The following is a 15,216-nucleotide window of genomic DNA, read 5'->3' as shown; positions in this document are numbered from 1 at the left end:
GTGTAATTTTGCTAGTTACGCAACTTGTGTTATTTCTGCCAGTTTCCCCAGGTCCTAATAAGCCAAACTACTGGGTTTTGTAAATTTAGTCCAAGGCTCCGCCATTAGATTTTGTATCATAAAGCATTTAAAAGAGCACTTGCATGGCAAGGCAAAATAGTGCCTGCTTTGAGAAGCACGTTAAGATATGTCGTGTTATCTACTATGGGTGCCTGCACATGAACAGGGCATCCCGTGCTTTAGGCAATGAGGCACCTGTTCTTGAAATCGTAGTATTCACTTCCAAATTGTACCAGCGGCGCAACTTTGGGGGGGTGGTTCCGCTCTATTTCTGGTTCATTGAAGATTTCCTCAAAAGTTTGACAGGGCTGCGTCCGGGTTGACGGGGATGATCTATGGGGTGATTGTCCCAGGATGTGCCTCGGGGCTCGCGCTACTCTTCAGACTGCTGCTGCCAGTGGGCTGGGTTATTTTAAGTGAAGGGATCACAGAAGTGGCCATTCCAAGACAAACTTCCCATCTATGAGGCTGAAGCACTGGCGGCCCTGATGGACGCTCATCATGCCGTGGCTATCTTTCCGAGTGGGATGCAGATAATGTTGTAAAATTACTATTTAAAAATTACTGAACCCACTGCCAGTGTCGATGGCCGAGCTGGCATTGGGAGACGAAAGGGTTGCCGGGTTTTCTTGCATATATATTTTTAATCATGTATAATGTATTGCGTTCATGTGAGCGCGCTACGAAAGAGCATTAATGTCATTGTCTCGGTATTAATTTTAACTCGGCGTTGGTTGGGGCTAATACACTTTTGGCCGCATTAATTGTAATTTCCGTTTTGCTAAGAAACTGATTTCTGCTACAAGTCGTGCTTTAATGAATATGCCATAGAAGTGCCGCTGGGCAGGATTAATAGGAGTTTGCCAAAATGCATCCGTAAGGTCCAATTCAATAAGGAAGGAGCTTGCGGGGATTGTTTCAAGTGCCTTGGTGGCGTCCTTGAGTGAATTTTGGTTTGTTATGAAACTCCATTCTGACAAATCCTGTATTATTCTAATGCCTCCTGCTCTCGCAAGCGTTACGGGGTTAGTCACTACTTCGATATGTGAAAAATTCGATGGCACCTCAGGTTCTCTCTGTCCAATGGAATATTGATGCTGGACTGACCAGTTATTTAAATCACTGACAATCCCTCTCGTCAACTTCACTCTCCCCGGTACTTGCTTGTGAATCGGAGTCATTTAAATTTACCGGATTCTCTGGAGGGCCGGACCCCTCTAGGACAAGCACCTCATCAAATAGTAGGTTGGTCAGGATGTCCGGCTCTTGTCTCCTTTTGGCTGAGCTGACTGCGTAGGGTCGCGTACCTCCGGAGCGGCCAAGAGGGGAAGTCCGGCTGCGGGTCGAAAAGCGGGATTACGTTCTCTTAAGAGGCGGGCCTCGTGAGCAGCCGCGAAAGGGCCGTGAAGGTTGGCTTACATACGTGCCAGTTTTGCAAGGGTACTGCTGTACGCGGCATCCAGGAGCGAGATAATGGTCTCCCTCTGACCCGGATGAAGGTTTAGAAGGACGGTTAGTAACTTAAAAAGTTCATGCTTGGATACCAGATCATTCCCCTTTGCCTTGTGTGGTCCATCGGGATACTCTTCATTAACGGGATCCTCGGAGATGGTACTTATCGCCGGGATGAATGGGGCAGACGTGGGAATGGAAAAGGGTTCTTTCTGGCGTTGGCTTCATCTTTAGTCCCCGGCGTGGTGGGTCCCTCCGCAGTTGGCTCATTTTAACTTAAGCGTTATATGTGCAGACCCCGTGCGCTTCACCTCCGCGGGAACATTTCGGGGGCTCTGCAGTGTGGCCAGGTTCTTCAAACCCTGGCATTTTCGGCATTGAACCGGTCGGGGTGCAGCGGGCTTCGAAGCTTGAACGACATACGTTTGGCCGCACACCGTGAAGCCGTCTTCGAGAAGGCACAATGCCGTCTCCTCGCCCTCAGTCATAAGATGTGTTGTGGTTTCTTTTTTCGTGACCCTGGAGGTAATGCGCCACACTTTTTGGTAAATGTCGCCCTCGTTCCTTACTTACTCCGCCATTTCTTCCACGGGGTGGATATATCCACTCCTTTGATGACTGTAGTAGGTGGGTTTCTTCTGTTTTCAGAAGTTAGTGTGGCCGGTCTCCTTATCTGCAAGGTTATTGTCCCCCCCAGACGTGCCTCCGGCGCCTTCTTTCTTCCTCCGTCGAAACTGCCGATCTCCGAGGAAGGGACCCCCAAGTCTCGCACATTTCTGGTCTGGGAAGACAGTTGCATCCGACAAAGGCAGGGGTTGAAAGAAGTCAGGTTCGTAAAAGGTGATCGCTTGGTGATTTTCGGGGAAAGGTGGGATAAAAACAGTTGCATGGTTTTGATGACTGGTAGGAGCAGGGTTAGAGTGAGGGGTGGAGGTTGCAGAGATCGCCTGCCTTCGGGGGATTGCGGCAAGGGCGACATGGGAATGGCGTTCCTATTCTTTTTGTTAAGCCGTAGGCGGTCCAGGCCGCTGTAGGCGTCAGGCTCTCCGCAGATGCGGAGCATGTCATCCTTTCGGGCTCAATCTCGGATCGTTATTACCCGGATGCGGCGATCCCTCCAGCTGCCGGGTGCACAAGAGGGTTACTATGGGTGGGGCCCTTGCGTTCCGGTGACCTGTCCCTAAGGTTGAGGAAAAAGGAGTTTCGCTTGGTAAGCACGACCCAGAAAGGGCAGGCTTCGTAGGTGATTTTCTCCTAGCCGTGGTGCGGCTAGGTCCCTCGGTGGATGTCCATTGTTAGGTCTGTTCCCCGGATGGGGCGACCCATTTCGGAACTAAGAGTACACGGTAGAGGTTACCATTGGTGGGGCCTCTTCCTCTGTTCCAATGTCCTGTCTCTAGAGCTGAAAATCGACTTTGTTACCTCTTCCTTTGTGGAGGTGTCCCTGTCGTCTTATCAGTTTTTTTTAGTGATTAAGACTCTTTGATATCTTATTCGGAATCTCTTGGCGGCATTTCTTGTCCGCGGTCAGCTTTTTCGTGGTTTCTTCCTTGGCCAAAGTGTGGCAGGGGGATCAAGACTATCAATGAGTCTTGTGGCGATCCCATGGCAAGACTTGTGCTTGGCTATTCTTCGAGTGGCAGCGAAGTCAGCCGTTTTTTCAATGAAATCCCTGGCTATTATTGGGAAAAGATCATTCAGCGGTTCCAGATTCCCGTCGTGGTGCATTTTGGAGACCGGTTCGTAGCGACCTCGTCCCAGTATGCTCTGTAGTTCAGCGTTCTGCACTACCTGGATTCTGGAGCAGGAGCTGTCTTCGACACTCCAGACCACACCGGTGAGGCATACGTTATTGCTCGGAATACGCACCCCCGGTATAGTGTCTGCGTTGTGGCCGTGCTTGGGATAGGTGGGGAAAAATTGGCCGAAGCAGAATCAGCGCTGCAAAGCCTTAGGCACGGACACGCTCGCACTGGGGCTTTCAGAGGAGTTTGAGGTCCATGAGCACACCAAGGTAGAGAACTTAAGACTCCCACTGGCTCCCACAGTGCTTCAGGTGGCGCTCCTCGGCCAGTTTGGAAGACGATAGCTTTCGTCTTTCCAGCGTTGACTGAGATCCACAATCGGCCTTACCAGTAAAGGAGATACACAGCGTCCTGTGGTCGATCGACAGCTAGGTTTTTCTGCCAGGTGCGGAAGAGAAGTGCTGCCTTGTCTGCGCAGAGCTACAGGATTCTAGGCTGCCCATGATCCCTCGGGAATCATGGGTGAAGATATTGAAGAGCATCGGCCCTCAAAGACCCTGCCACCGCCAGTAGACAAAGAATGCGGTTCCCATAACACATTGTATTGACTACCCTGCCACCTGGTGGTATAAAAGCGGAACTAAAAAACAGATGAATGTCGAAACCTAGGAGGCACGCAATGCGGCGAACAATTGAAACACGGGGAGTGACACAAGAAGCATGGAATGCGTGGAGGGGCGCGCTGGTGGTAAAAAGTGTAACTGAAACAATTAAGTTCAACAGATTCAGGCTCGAGGTCGTGGAAGTTCATCATAATGAAATAAGGGCAGTTTGCACTTTTCCACAGTTTATTTAACGTACGACGCGTTTCAACTCAGAGTCATCATCAGGTACAAGACAAACTAAATGGTAAGGAGTCCTTATTTTTATGTACAACAGATGTGGATGGAAGGGAGAGTCGAGTAGGGGAGAGGAGGGGGGGGAAGCGTAGAGGTTATTAAGAGCGAAAAATGGGGGGTTAATGACAGGAAAAACCGCTAAGTGGGGGACGAGGGGCTGGATTATCGGGAGCGGGTTGTTGTATAGCAGGGGGTTAAAGGCTTAAGGACATAGGGAAGGAATTATCAGTAGGAGATAGTGGGGGGGGGAGGGGAAGATGGGTTAAACAGGTAACTTTCTAGGAAGCAGAGCTCACTGCTGGTTTTAGTGGAAGGGATGAGCCACGTGCTCCGAGGGGGGGAAGGGGGGTAGTGCACTAGTTACCTCTTGGAAAATGACGATGATCTTGATGCCCGGTGATAGTGGGCAGTGGGAGACCCCCCCTGCGGGTAGGGGGTTAGAGAATACTCCCGCAGTATCCCTGCTTGTCGTAAGAGGCGACTAAAAGGGCGGGGAGAAAACCCCGAAAACAAACCCCAAGCCAGCAAGGGATGCGTCCGGACAGTGCTGTGGATCCACTGTCTGTGAGCGGCCATACCATCTGGCCTGCGATCCGCCCAGGTGTTTGCCGTGCCTGGAGACCCGTAAGGGAGAGAAGGGGATCCTGGAGGGTGATCTTTCTGGTTCCCAGCAGGGTTTCGGATGCCCTGCATGGACCGGGGAGTGATACCCCTCTTCGGCCCCGGATTTCGCGTAAACGGGAGGCCGGGAGCTAGCCACTCCCGGTCAATCGGCTTCCGTCGCGTTTTCGCTCCGGTGGCGAGTGCCAAGGTTGTGGGGGTCTGCGTAGGGAGGTCGGAGATGTAAGGGTTTTGGTGGGCCCTTGCACCGAAGATCCACCCCGAAACAGACAACCACTCCAGAAGCGCTATATCCCTCGAGTTAGCCCTGGCGACCGCTCCGGTTTGGCGGAGTGGCGTCCCAAATGTGTGGCTCCGTGGCGGGTGGGGAGGCCGAGGGACGAATCACTTATTATTATGGAGGAAAAACCCTTTCCACCACTAAAAAGATCCCGTCCGGACACCGGCGGGGGAGAAAAGTGTCTCGGCGCATGTAAGCGCTATTTAATTATGTCTTGTGCAAAGGAAGGTGAGACCTTGAAAAAGGTTTCTCCCTTCTTAATTCGCAGAGTGTTATCACAGATTGTGCCTGGGGACCCAAAGAGCGTGAAGAAGCTCAGGGATGGTACACTACTTATAGAGACCCTGAACGACACACAGAGCGAAAAACTACTTGCTATGGGAACGCTCCATGACATTCCGATTAAGGTGGAGGTGCACCGCACTCTTAACACCTGTCGGGGAGTTATCAGTCACTACGACCTTCTATACGTGGACATCGAAGAAATCAGGAGAGAAATGTTCTCTCAGGGAGTGACTGATTGTCGTCGACTCACCACAAGGCGCAACGGAGAAAACGTAAACAGCACCTCCGTGATCTTGACGTTTGCGCGTGATAGACTACCCGACAAGGTGTTTGTGGGCTATGAATCGGTACCAGTGAGGCCATTCATCCCAAATCCCGTGCGTTGTTTCAAATGCCAACGGTTCGGCCATGTCGCGTCGCGCTGCGAGGGCAAGGCCACCTGCCCGCGCTGTGGCAAAGACGCGCACGAGGATAAAGAATGCTCTTCGGAACCTCTTTGTGTGAATTGCGAGGGTACACACCCAGTGTACTCTCGTGATTGCCCGAAGATGAAAGAAGAGAGGAAAGTCATGGAGATAAAAACACTGGAAAAAATCCCATATGCGGAAGCGAGGAGAAAATACAGGGCGCTAATCGCTCCAACTTTCTCCCGGTCCTTTGCTTCCGTTGCAACCACGCAATGTGTAAAGTGTACCATCGCCACGCAGACAGAGATCCCGAGAGAATCCCCAATAGAAACCACGCAAGTGCCTAAACCAAAAAGGGTGAAGGATGGAAAGAACAAGGTGGACAAGGAGCCACCTACTCCTGTGGGCCCTTCAAAGAAGAGCCCACTAAAAACCACCAAGGGGAACACGCCAAAAGGGCGTGAGAATACACCTTCCCCGCCGCCTCCAGTCAAGCCAAAGAAGCCGGAGGTAATTGAAGAGGACCAGAGTATCTCTGATACTGAGGTCTTCGCAAACGAGTGGAAGAGGAAACATCGCTTCAAGCGATAACCTCAATAGAGTTGGTCATCTCCCTTTTTAGTCATCTCTTTTATTTATATATTTATTTATTTATTTATTTATTCTAATTTAACACTTTAAATGTGTTCCATTCTGCAGTGGAACTGCAATGGCTTTTATCGGCACAAGGAGGAGCTGGCCATTTTAATCCAAGATTTTAAACCCTCTTGTATTTGTCTCCAAGAGACCCATTTTAAGGCAGAAGATAAGGGTATTCTGAAGGGGTTCACTGTTTTTAGAATGGATGACCTAAGTGGCCAACGAGCCCAAGGGGGAGTAGCAGTTGCGGCCCGTGAGGCCCTTTACACCTCGCGAGTCCAACTGAACTCTCCATTCCAGGCCGTCGCTGTCACGGTGCACACCCCTGAGAGGATGACGTTATGCAACGTGTATCTGCCAGAGGGTGCACCGGTGACCCGCCTGAACCTTGAAGCCCTTGTCCACCAGCTTCCTCAGCCGTTCATTTTGATGGGAGATTTTAATGCCCATGATCCTCTCTGGGGAGGGCCAGAAACCCAAAGCAATAGGAGAGGTCGAATTTTATCCAACTTTATTGAGGATTTTAACCTGTTTTTATTAAATAGCGGCGAAAAAACCCGGTTTAACAGCTTCAATGGGGAATTCTCAGCAATAGATCTTTGTCTATGCTCGAGAAGTCTAGCCCCAAAGCTGAAAATGTCCACCCACAACGATCTCTGTGGGAGTGACCATTTTCCTCTTCTACTCGTTAAAGAAGACTCTTTGCCCACCATTTCAAAACCTCCGGAAAAGTGGCGTATTAACCGTGCGGACTGGCCACTTTTCAAGCGTACGTTTACATATAAACACGACGCAAGTTTCGACGCGTTGCACAACGTCGATAAACTAAGTTCAACGCTGTTGGCGGCAGCTACCAAAAGTATCCCTCGTACGTCCGGGAACATTAGTCGAGCTCCTGTCCCTTGGTGGAACGGGGAATGCGACCGGGCGATTCGGGCGAGGAAAAAAGCATTGAATATTTTTAGAAAATATCCCACGGCAACTAATCTGGCATCGTACCGCCGCCTGAGAGCGCGAGCTCGAAGGGCCGTGAAGGAGGCCAAGAGGGCTTCCTGGATAGAATACGTCTCTACCATCAACCATCGCACTCCGCTTGGTCAGGTATGGGACAAAGTGAAGAAAATCTCCGGGTCCAAGGGCTCATTTGTCATCTCGCCATTGCTTGTTGCTGGCCGGGTGGTTAATTCACCTGCCGAAATAAGCAACATATTTGCCAGTCAGTTCGCGGCCAATAGCAGTGACGAGGGTTATGCCGCGGACTTTGCGAACCTGAAGAGGCGATGCGAGAGAGTCCCTCTCAATTTCGGTGCAGGTCCTACCCGGGAATATTACAATGAGCCTTTCACGCCCTGGGAGCTTAAATCCGCCATCGAAGACTCCCATTACACCTCGCCAGGGGCGGACGAAATCCACAACGCATTTCTCCGGAACATTCCGGAAACTGCGATTGGGCAGGTCCTAAATACCCTCAACCAACTTTGGAACGAGGGCAGGATTCCAAATGCCTGGCGAGAGTCCATCGTGATACCAATCCCAAAACAGGGCAAGGACAAAAATGACCCGAACAACTACCGTCCCATATCTCTCACCAGCTGCCTGTGCAAGGTGATGGAACGGATGGTAAACCGACGTCTCATGTGGTGCTTGGAGAGTCGACACCTGCTCTCCGACGCTCAGTGCGGCTTTCGGCGTGGCAGGTCCACGACAGACCATCTGGTTCGCACTGAGAACTTCATCCAGGAAGCCTTTCTCCACCGTCAACACGTCATAGCAGTCTTTTTCGACCTGGAGAAGGCCTATGATAGTGTGTGGCGATGGAGAATCCTCAACACGCTCCACAAGTGGGGATTTAGAGGCAACATGGCCCTATTTATCAGACATTTTTTAACTAACCGCCGTTTTAAAGTAAGGACTGGGAAGCACTTTTCCCGATCTTTTACACAGGAGAACGGGGTACCCCAGGGCTCAGTACTGAGCGTGACGTTATTTGCCATCGCCATCAACGACGTGGTGGAATGCATCAATGCCCCGGTGATGGCATCGCTCTATGTGGACGACTTAGCCATATTTTGCCGGTCGACACGACTGCCAAACGCTTCCAGGCAAGCCCAGGTGACTCTAAACAAACTGGGAGAGTGGTCGAGAAAGAACGGATTTCGTTTCTCCATGGAGAAAACGAAATGCGTGCACTTTCACCGTCTTCGCGGTTACCACGTTACCCCGACCCTAACCCTGTTGGGTAGGATTCTTCCATTTGTGGAGTCCGTCCGCTTTCTCGGCATGATCCTGGACCAAAAGCTGAACTGGCGGGAGCATATCCGCGTGTTACGCGAGAGGTGTCGCCAAACCCTCAACGTTTTAAAGTTTTTAACTCACTCCACTTGGGGAGCAGACCGCACCACCATGCTTTTATTGTACAGAGGCTTGGTGCGATCCAAACTGGACTATGGTTCCATAGTGTATTCCTCAGCACGAGAGTCTTACTTGAGACCACTCACATGTGTCCACAATGCTGGGATACGCTTGGCCACCGGGGCATTTAGAACAAGCCCAGTCCCAAGCCTACTTGCAGACGCAGGGGAGCCTCCGTTGGAAACCCGCAGGATGATTTTAATGGGCAACTATGCCTGTAAAATTTTGTCAGAGACAATCCACCCTTGTTTTAACATAGTTTTTAACCAACGGTTTTTAGACTTATTTAACAGGCGGAGAAGGGCAACTAGGCCCTTTGCCGTTCGTTTTAATGATTTTATTAATGAGGTAAATTTTACATTTCCTCAAATATGCCCCGTCTCCTATGCTAAGTATCCGCCTTGGTTAACACCAATGCCGGATATTAAACTCATTGCCAGTGCACGCCGCAAAGCCAAGACGACCGATTCCGAATACCAGCAGCTCTTTAGTGCCGTCCTCAGCTCACTTTCTGACTTCGTCCCAGTCTACACCGACGGGTCAAAGTCAGAATCTGCATGTGCCTATGCGGTCGTGTCCCACTACCATGGAGTCGTGAGGAAAAAACTGCACACTTCTTGCAGCATTTTCACAGCCGAGCTGTCAGCCATAAGGACGGCCCTAGGAGAAATAAAAGAAAGCAATGGCTCTTTCCTCATCTGCACCGACTCGTTGAGCGCCCTAAAATCTTTATCGGTCTTTGCACCTGTGCACCCGATAGTCCAGGAGATCCATTATACCCTGTTGTCCCTTCAGAGAAAGGGGAACAGGGTCTCCTTTATATGGACTCCTGGTCACGTCGGCATAAGAGGCAATGAAAAAGCTGACCAGGCAGCGAAGGATGCCCTTCGACAACCCGAGACCGACTCCACCTTGGTTCCAATGGAGGACGTGAAGGCCGCCATGCGGGACTCGGTCCTGCATCAGTGGAAGGAGACTTGGCAGTCTCTGCAAAATAATAAACTCAGGGCAATAAAACCGGTCGTTTCCCCATGGTCCTCTTCCATCCGGAGCATTCGGAGGGAAGAGGTCATGATTACGCGCCTGAGAATAGGACACTCTGCCCTCACTCATTCGTACCTCTTTGCGGAGGTAAAAGAACAGCCCCGCTGCAATGAGTGTTTCCAACCCCTGACGATAAAACATATCCTGACGGAATGTACAACATACCAAAGGGCCAGAGACATGTTGAAGATAAGGGGAGACTTAAGAAATATTTTAGGGGATGACTCTGGGTCTATAAACCGAGTCTTAAGTTTTTTAAGGTCAACCGGTTTAATGGGGCAGCTTTAGCTTTGGAGCTCATAATTTTAATGCTTTTGATTTTAGCATTTTCCTTTTTTATCTGTTTTTTTTTTATTTTATTTATTTATATATTTATTCGTATTTATTTGTTTACTTATTCCTAGTTTAAAAGGAACATAAGTTTTACATAATGACAGTGGTGCAAAATGACTATAGCTGTCGACACACCCTACAAACCCCTAAAACAACTACTACTACGATCTCTGTGGGAGTGACCATTTTCCTCTTCTACTCGTTAAAGAAGACTCTTCGCCCACCATTTCAAAACCTCCGGAAAAGTGGCGTATTAACCGTGCGGACTGGCCACTTTTCAAGCGTACGTTTACATATAAACACGACGCAAGTTTCGACGCGTTGCACAACGTCGATAAACTAAGTTCAACGCTGTTGGCGGCAGCTACCAAAAGTATCCCTCGTACGTCCGGGAACATTAGTCGAGCTCCTGTCCCTTGGTGGAACGGGGAATGCGACCGGGCGATTCGGGCGAGGAAAAAAGCATTGAATATTTTTAGAAAATATCCCACGGCAACTAATCTGGCATCGTACCGCCGCCTGAGAGCGCGAGCTCGAAGGGCCGTGAAGGAGGCCAAGAGGGCTTCCTGGATAGAATACGTCTCTACCATCAACCATCGCACGCCACTTGGTCAGGTATGGGACAAAGTGAAGAAAATCTCCGGGTCCAAGGGCTCATTTGTCATCTCGCCATTGCTTGTTGCTGGCCGGGTGGTTAATTCACCTGCCGAAATAAGCAACGTATTTGCCAGTCAGTTCGCGGCCAATAGCAGTGACGAGGGCTATGCCGCGGACTTTGCGAACCGGAAGAGGCGATGCGAGAGAGTCCCTCTCAATTTTGGTGCAGGTCCTACCCGGGAATATTACAATGAGCCTTTCACGCCCTGGGAGCTTAAATCCGCCATCGAAGACTCCCATTACACCTCGCCAGGGGCGGACGAAATCCACAACGCATTTCTCCGGAACATTCCGGAAACCGCGATTGGGGAGGTCCTAAATACCCTCAACCAACTCTGGAACGAGGGCAGTTTTCCAAATGCCTGGCGAGAGTCCATCGTGATACCAATCCCAAAACAGGGCAAGGACAAAAATGACCCGAACAACTACCGTCCCATATCTCTCACCATTTTCCTGTGCAAGGTGATGGAACGGATGGTAAACCGACGTCTCATGTGGTGCTTGGAGAGTCGACACCTGCTCTCCGACGCTCAGTGCGGCTTTCGGCGTGGCAGGTCCACGACAGACCATCTGGTTCGCACTGAGAACTTCATCCAGGAAGCCTTTCTCCAACGTCAACACGTCATAGCAGTCTTCTTCGACCTGGAGAAGGCCTATGATAGTGTGTGGCGATGGAGAATCCTCAACACGCTCCACAAGTGGGGATTTAGAGGCAACATGGCCCTATTTATCAGAAATTTTTTAACCAACCGCCTTTTTAAAGTAAGGACTGGGAAGCACTTTTCCCGATCTTTTACCCAGGAGAACGGGGTACCCCAGGGTTCAGTACTGAGCGTGACGTTATTTGCCATCGCCATCAACGACGTGGTGGAATGCATCAATGCCCCGGTGATGGCATCGCTCTATGTGGACGACCTAGCCATATTTTGCCGGTCGACACGACTGCCAAACGCTTCCAGGCAAGCCCAGGTGACTCTAAACAAACTGGGAGAGTGGTCGCGAAAGAACGGATTTCGTTTCTCCATGGAGAAAACGAAATGCGTGCACTTTCACCGTCTTCGCGGTTACCACGTTACCCCGACCCTAACCCTGTTGGGTAGGATTCTTCCATTTGTGGAGTCCGTCCGCTTTCTCGGCATGATCCTGGACCAAAAGCTGAACTGGCGGGAGCATATCCGCGTGTTACGTGAGAGGTGTCGCCAAACCCTCAACGTTTTAAAGTTTTTAACTCACTCCACTTGGGGAGCAGACCGCACCAGCATGCTTTTATTGTACAGAGGCTTGGTGCGATCCAAACTGGACTATGGTTCCATAGTGTATTCCTCAGGACGAGAGTCTTACTTGAGACCACTCACATGTGTCCACAATGCTGGGATACGGTTGGCCACCGGGGCATTTAGAACAAGCCCAGTCCCAAGCTTACTTGCAGACGCAGGGGAGCCTCCGTTGGAAACCCGCAGGATGATTTTAATGGGCAACTATGCCTGTAAAATTTTGTCAGAGAAAATCCACCCTTGTTTTAACATAGTTTTTAACCAACGGTTTTTAGACTTATTTAACAGGCGGAGAAGGGCAACTAGGCCCTTTGCCGTTCGTTTTAATGATTTTATTAACGCGGTAAATTTTACATTTCCTCAAGTATGCCCCGTCTCCTATGCTAAGTACCCGCCTTGGTTAACGCCAATGCCGGATATTAAACTCATTGCCTGTGCACGCCGCAAAGCCAAGACGACCGATTCCGAATACCAGCAGCTCTTCAGTGCCGTCCTCGGCTCACTTTCTGACTTTGTCCCAGTCTACACCGACGGGTCAAAGTCAGAATCTGCATGTGCCTATGCGGTCGTGTCCCACTACCATGGAGTCGTGAGGAAAAAACTGCACACTTCTTGCAGCATTTTCACAGCCGAGCTGTTAGCCATAAGGACGGCCCTAGGTGAAATAAAAGAAAGCAATGGCTCTTTCCTCATCTGCACAGACTCGTTGAGCGCCCTAAAATCTATATCGGTCTTTGCACCTGTGCACCCGATAGTCCAGGAGATCCATTATACCTTGTTGTCCCTTCAGAGAAAGGGGAACAGGGTCTCCTTTATATTGACTCCTGGTCACGTCGGCATAAGAGGTAACGAAAAAGCTGACCAGGCAGCGAAGGATGCCCTTCGAAAACCCGAGACCGACTCCACCTTGGTTCCAATGGAGGACGTAAAGGCTGCCTTGCGGAACTCGGTCCTGCATCAGTGGAAGGAGACTTGGCAGTCTCTACAAAATAATAAACTCAGGGCAATAAAACCGGTCGTTTCACCATGGTCCTCTTCCATCCGGAAAATTCGGAGGGAAGAGGTCATGATTACGCGCCTGAGAATAGGACACTCTGCCCTCACTCATTCGTACCTCTTTGCGGAGGTAAAAGAACAGCCCCGCTGCAATGAGTGTTTCCAACCCCTGACGATAAAACATATCCTGACGGAATGCACAGCATACCAAAGGGCCAGAGACATGTTGAAGATAAGGGGAGACTTAAAAAATATTTTAGGGGATGACTCTGGGTCTATTAACCGAGTCTTAAGTTTTTTAAGGTCAACCGGTTTAATGGGGCAGCTTTAGCTTTGGAGCTCATAATTGTAATGCTTTTGATTTTAGCATTTTCCTTTTTTTTTGTTTATTTTATTTATTTTTATATTTATTCGTATTTATTTGTTTACTTATTCCTAGTTTAAAAGGAACATAAGTTTTACGTTATGACAGTGGTGCAAAATGACCATAGCTGTCGACGCACCCTACAAACCCCTAAAACTACTCCCCAGTGGGAGACCCTGACGGGGGGGAGAGAGAAGGTAGGAGGGTGAAGTCATGAAAGAGGAGGGGCAGTAGGATTTTGATTCCCGATTATATTCATCGGGAAAGGGATCTTGAGGGGTGAATGGTTCACAAAAATTTGTTCATCTAGGAGACCATTGTGGTCCTGCAGTATTTCTAATTGTTCCAGTGTGTCAAGTTTCATCCCCTTATTCTCCAGGTGGAGGATTTCCGGAACGAAATTGCAATCATGCGATGTCCTTATTAGATGTTTGGGTAGGACTTTTCATCACCCGATGTCCAGCATCTCTTATGTTCTTTCACTCTCGTGATGAAACTTCTCCCAGTCTTGCCTATGTAGCACTTTTCACAGGAATCACATTTCACTTTGTATACACCGGATTGAAGGAGGGGGTCCAACTTGTCTTTGTTTCTGCATAATATCCTCCCTAGTGTGGAGGGGTTGTAAAGAGAAATGTTGTGGGTATCTTTGGGGAAACGTCTGGCTGATTTGTTCGTGAGGGGACCAACAAATAATAATTAACACCACTTTTTTGTATTATCTGTAGCGGGCCTAAGAGGGCAAATTTTGGAAATGGTAATTCTCTGGAGTTATTTCTTTAGCATTTTCATTATTAGATTTGGATCATAGCCATTTGATGATGCTATGGATTTTATAATGTTGAGTTCATTATTGAAGTTGGTTTTTGTGAGGGGTAAATTCACTAGCCTATGTAACAACGCATGGAATGCGGATATTTTATGAGCAGTAGGGTGGCAAGAATCAGATGGAATGATAATGTTGCTATAGCATGGTTTCCTGAATACTGAAAAGTTTGTTATTTTTAATGGTTATCGTGAGATCTAGAAAGTTTAGACCTATTTCGGACTCTATTTCCATGGTGAAAGAAATTTTTGGATGTTGAGAGTTTAGTATGTTTAAGAATAAATCTAGTTGTCTCACTCCCTGTCCAACAGCAGATGATGTCGTCAACATAGCGATACCAATGGAAGATATGTTTTAAAAGGTGATGGTTGGAATTAAATAGGTTTATTTCGAAGTCGTCCATAAATATGTCAGCTAATAATGGTGAAAGGGGATCCCATAGCGCGATCATCTGTTTGGTGATAAAAATTTTTGTTGAATAGAAAATAACTGATTAGCAATAGTTCCATGATGAAACGAATTTCCTTAGATATTATCTGGTCCACCTTTGATTGTTGAAGTATTTTTTGAACGAGGGACAAGGTCTTTTGGGCGGGTACAGAGGTAAATAGATTTAGAACCTGTCTAAATACGGTATTCATTTTTGTGGCCAATTTATAAGAGGGTGATCCTATGCAAGAAACTACAGGTCGTATCGGTATTCCATCCTTATGGACTGTAGGTAGTCCGTAGAACCTAGGGGGTTCATCTGGAGTAAGTACCTAATCACACTTTCTTTGAACAGTTTTTTGCAGGCAGAGAGGGCTGACTTCACACTATTAAGAAATCTGGCTGTAGGGTCTCGAGGAATTAATGCAACAGGATTATTAGTTACCACATCAATACATTTATCAACGTATAGGATTTGTTTAGGAACACAACA

This window comes from Hetaerina americana, unplaced genomic scaffold (genome assembly GCF_022747635.1).
Source record: "Hetaerina americana unplaced genomic scaffold, ioHetAmer1.1.p SCAF_61, whole genome shotgun sequence".
Lineage (NCBI taxonomy): Eukaryota > Metazoa > Arthropoda > Insecta > Odonata > Calopterygidae > Hetaerina > Hetaerina americana.
Note: the sequence above shows the minus strand (reverse complement) of the source record.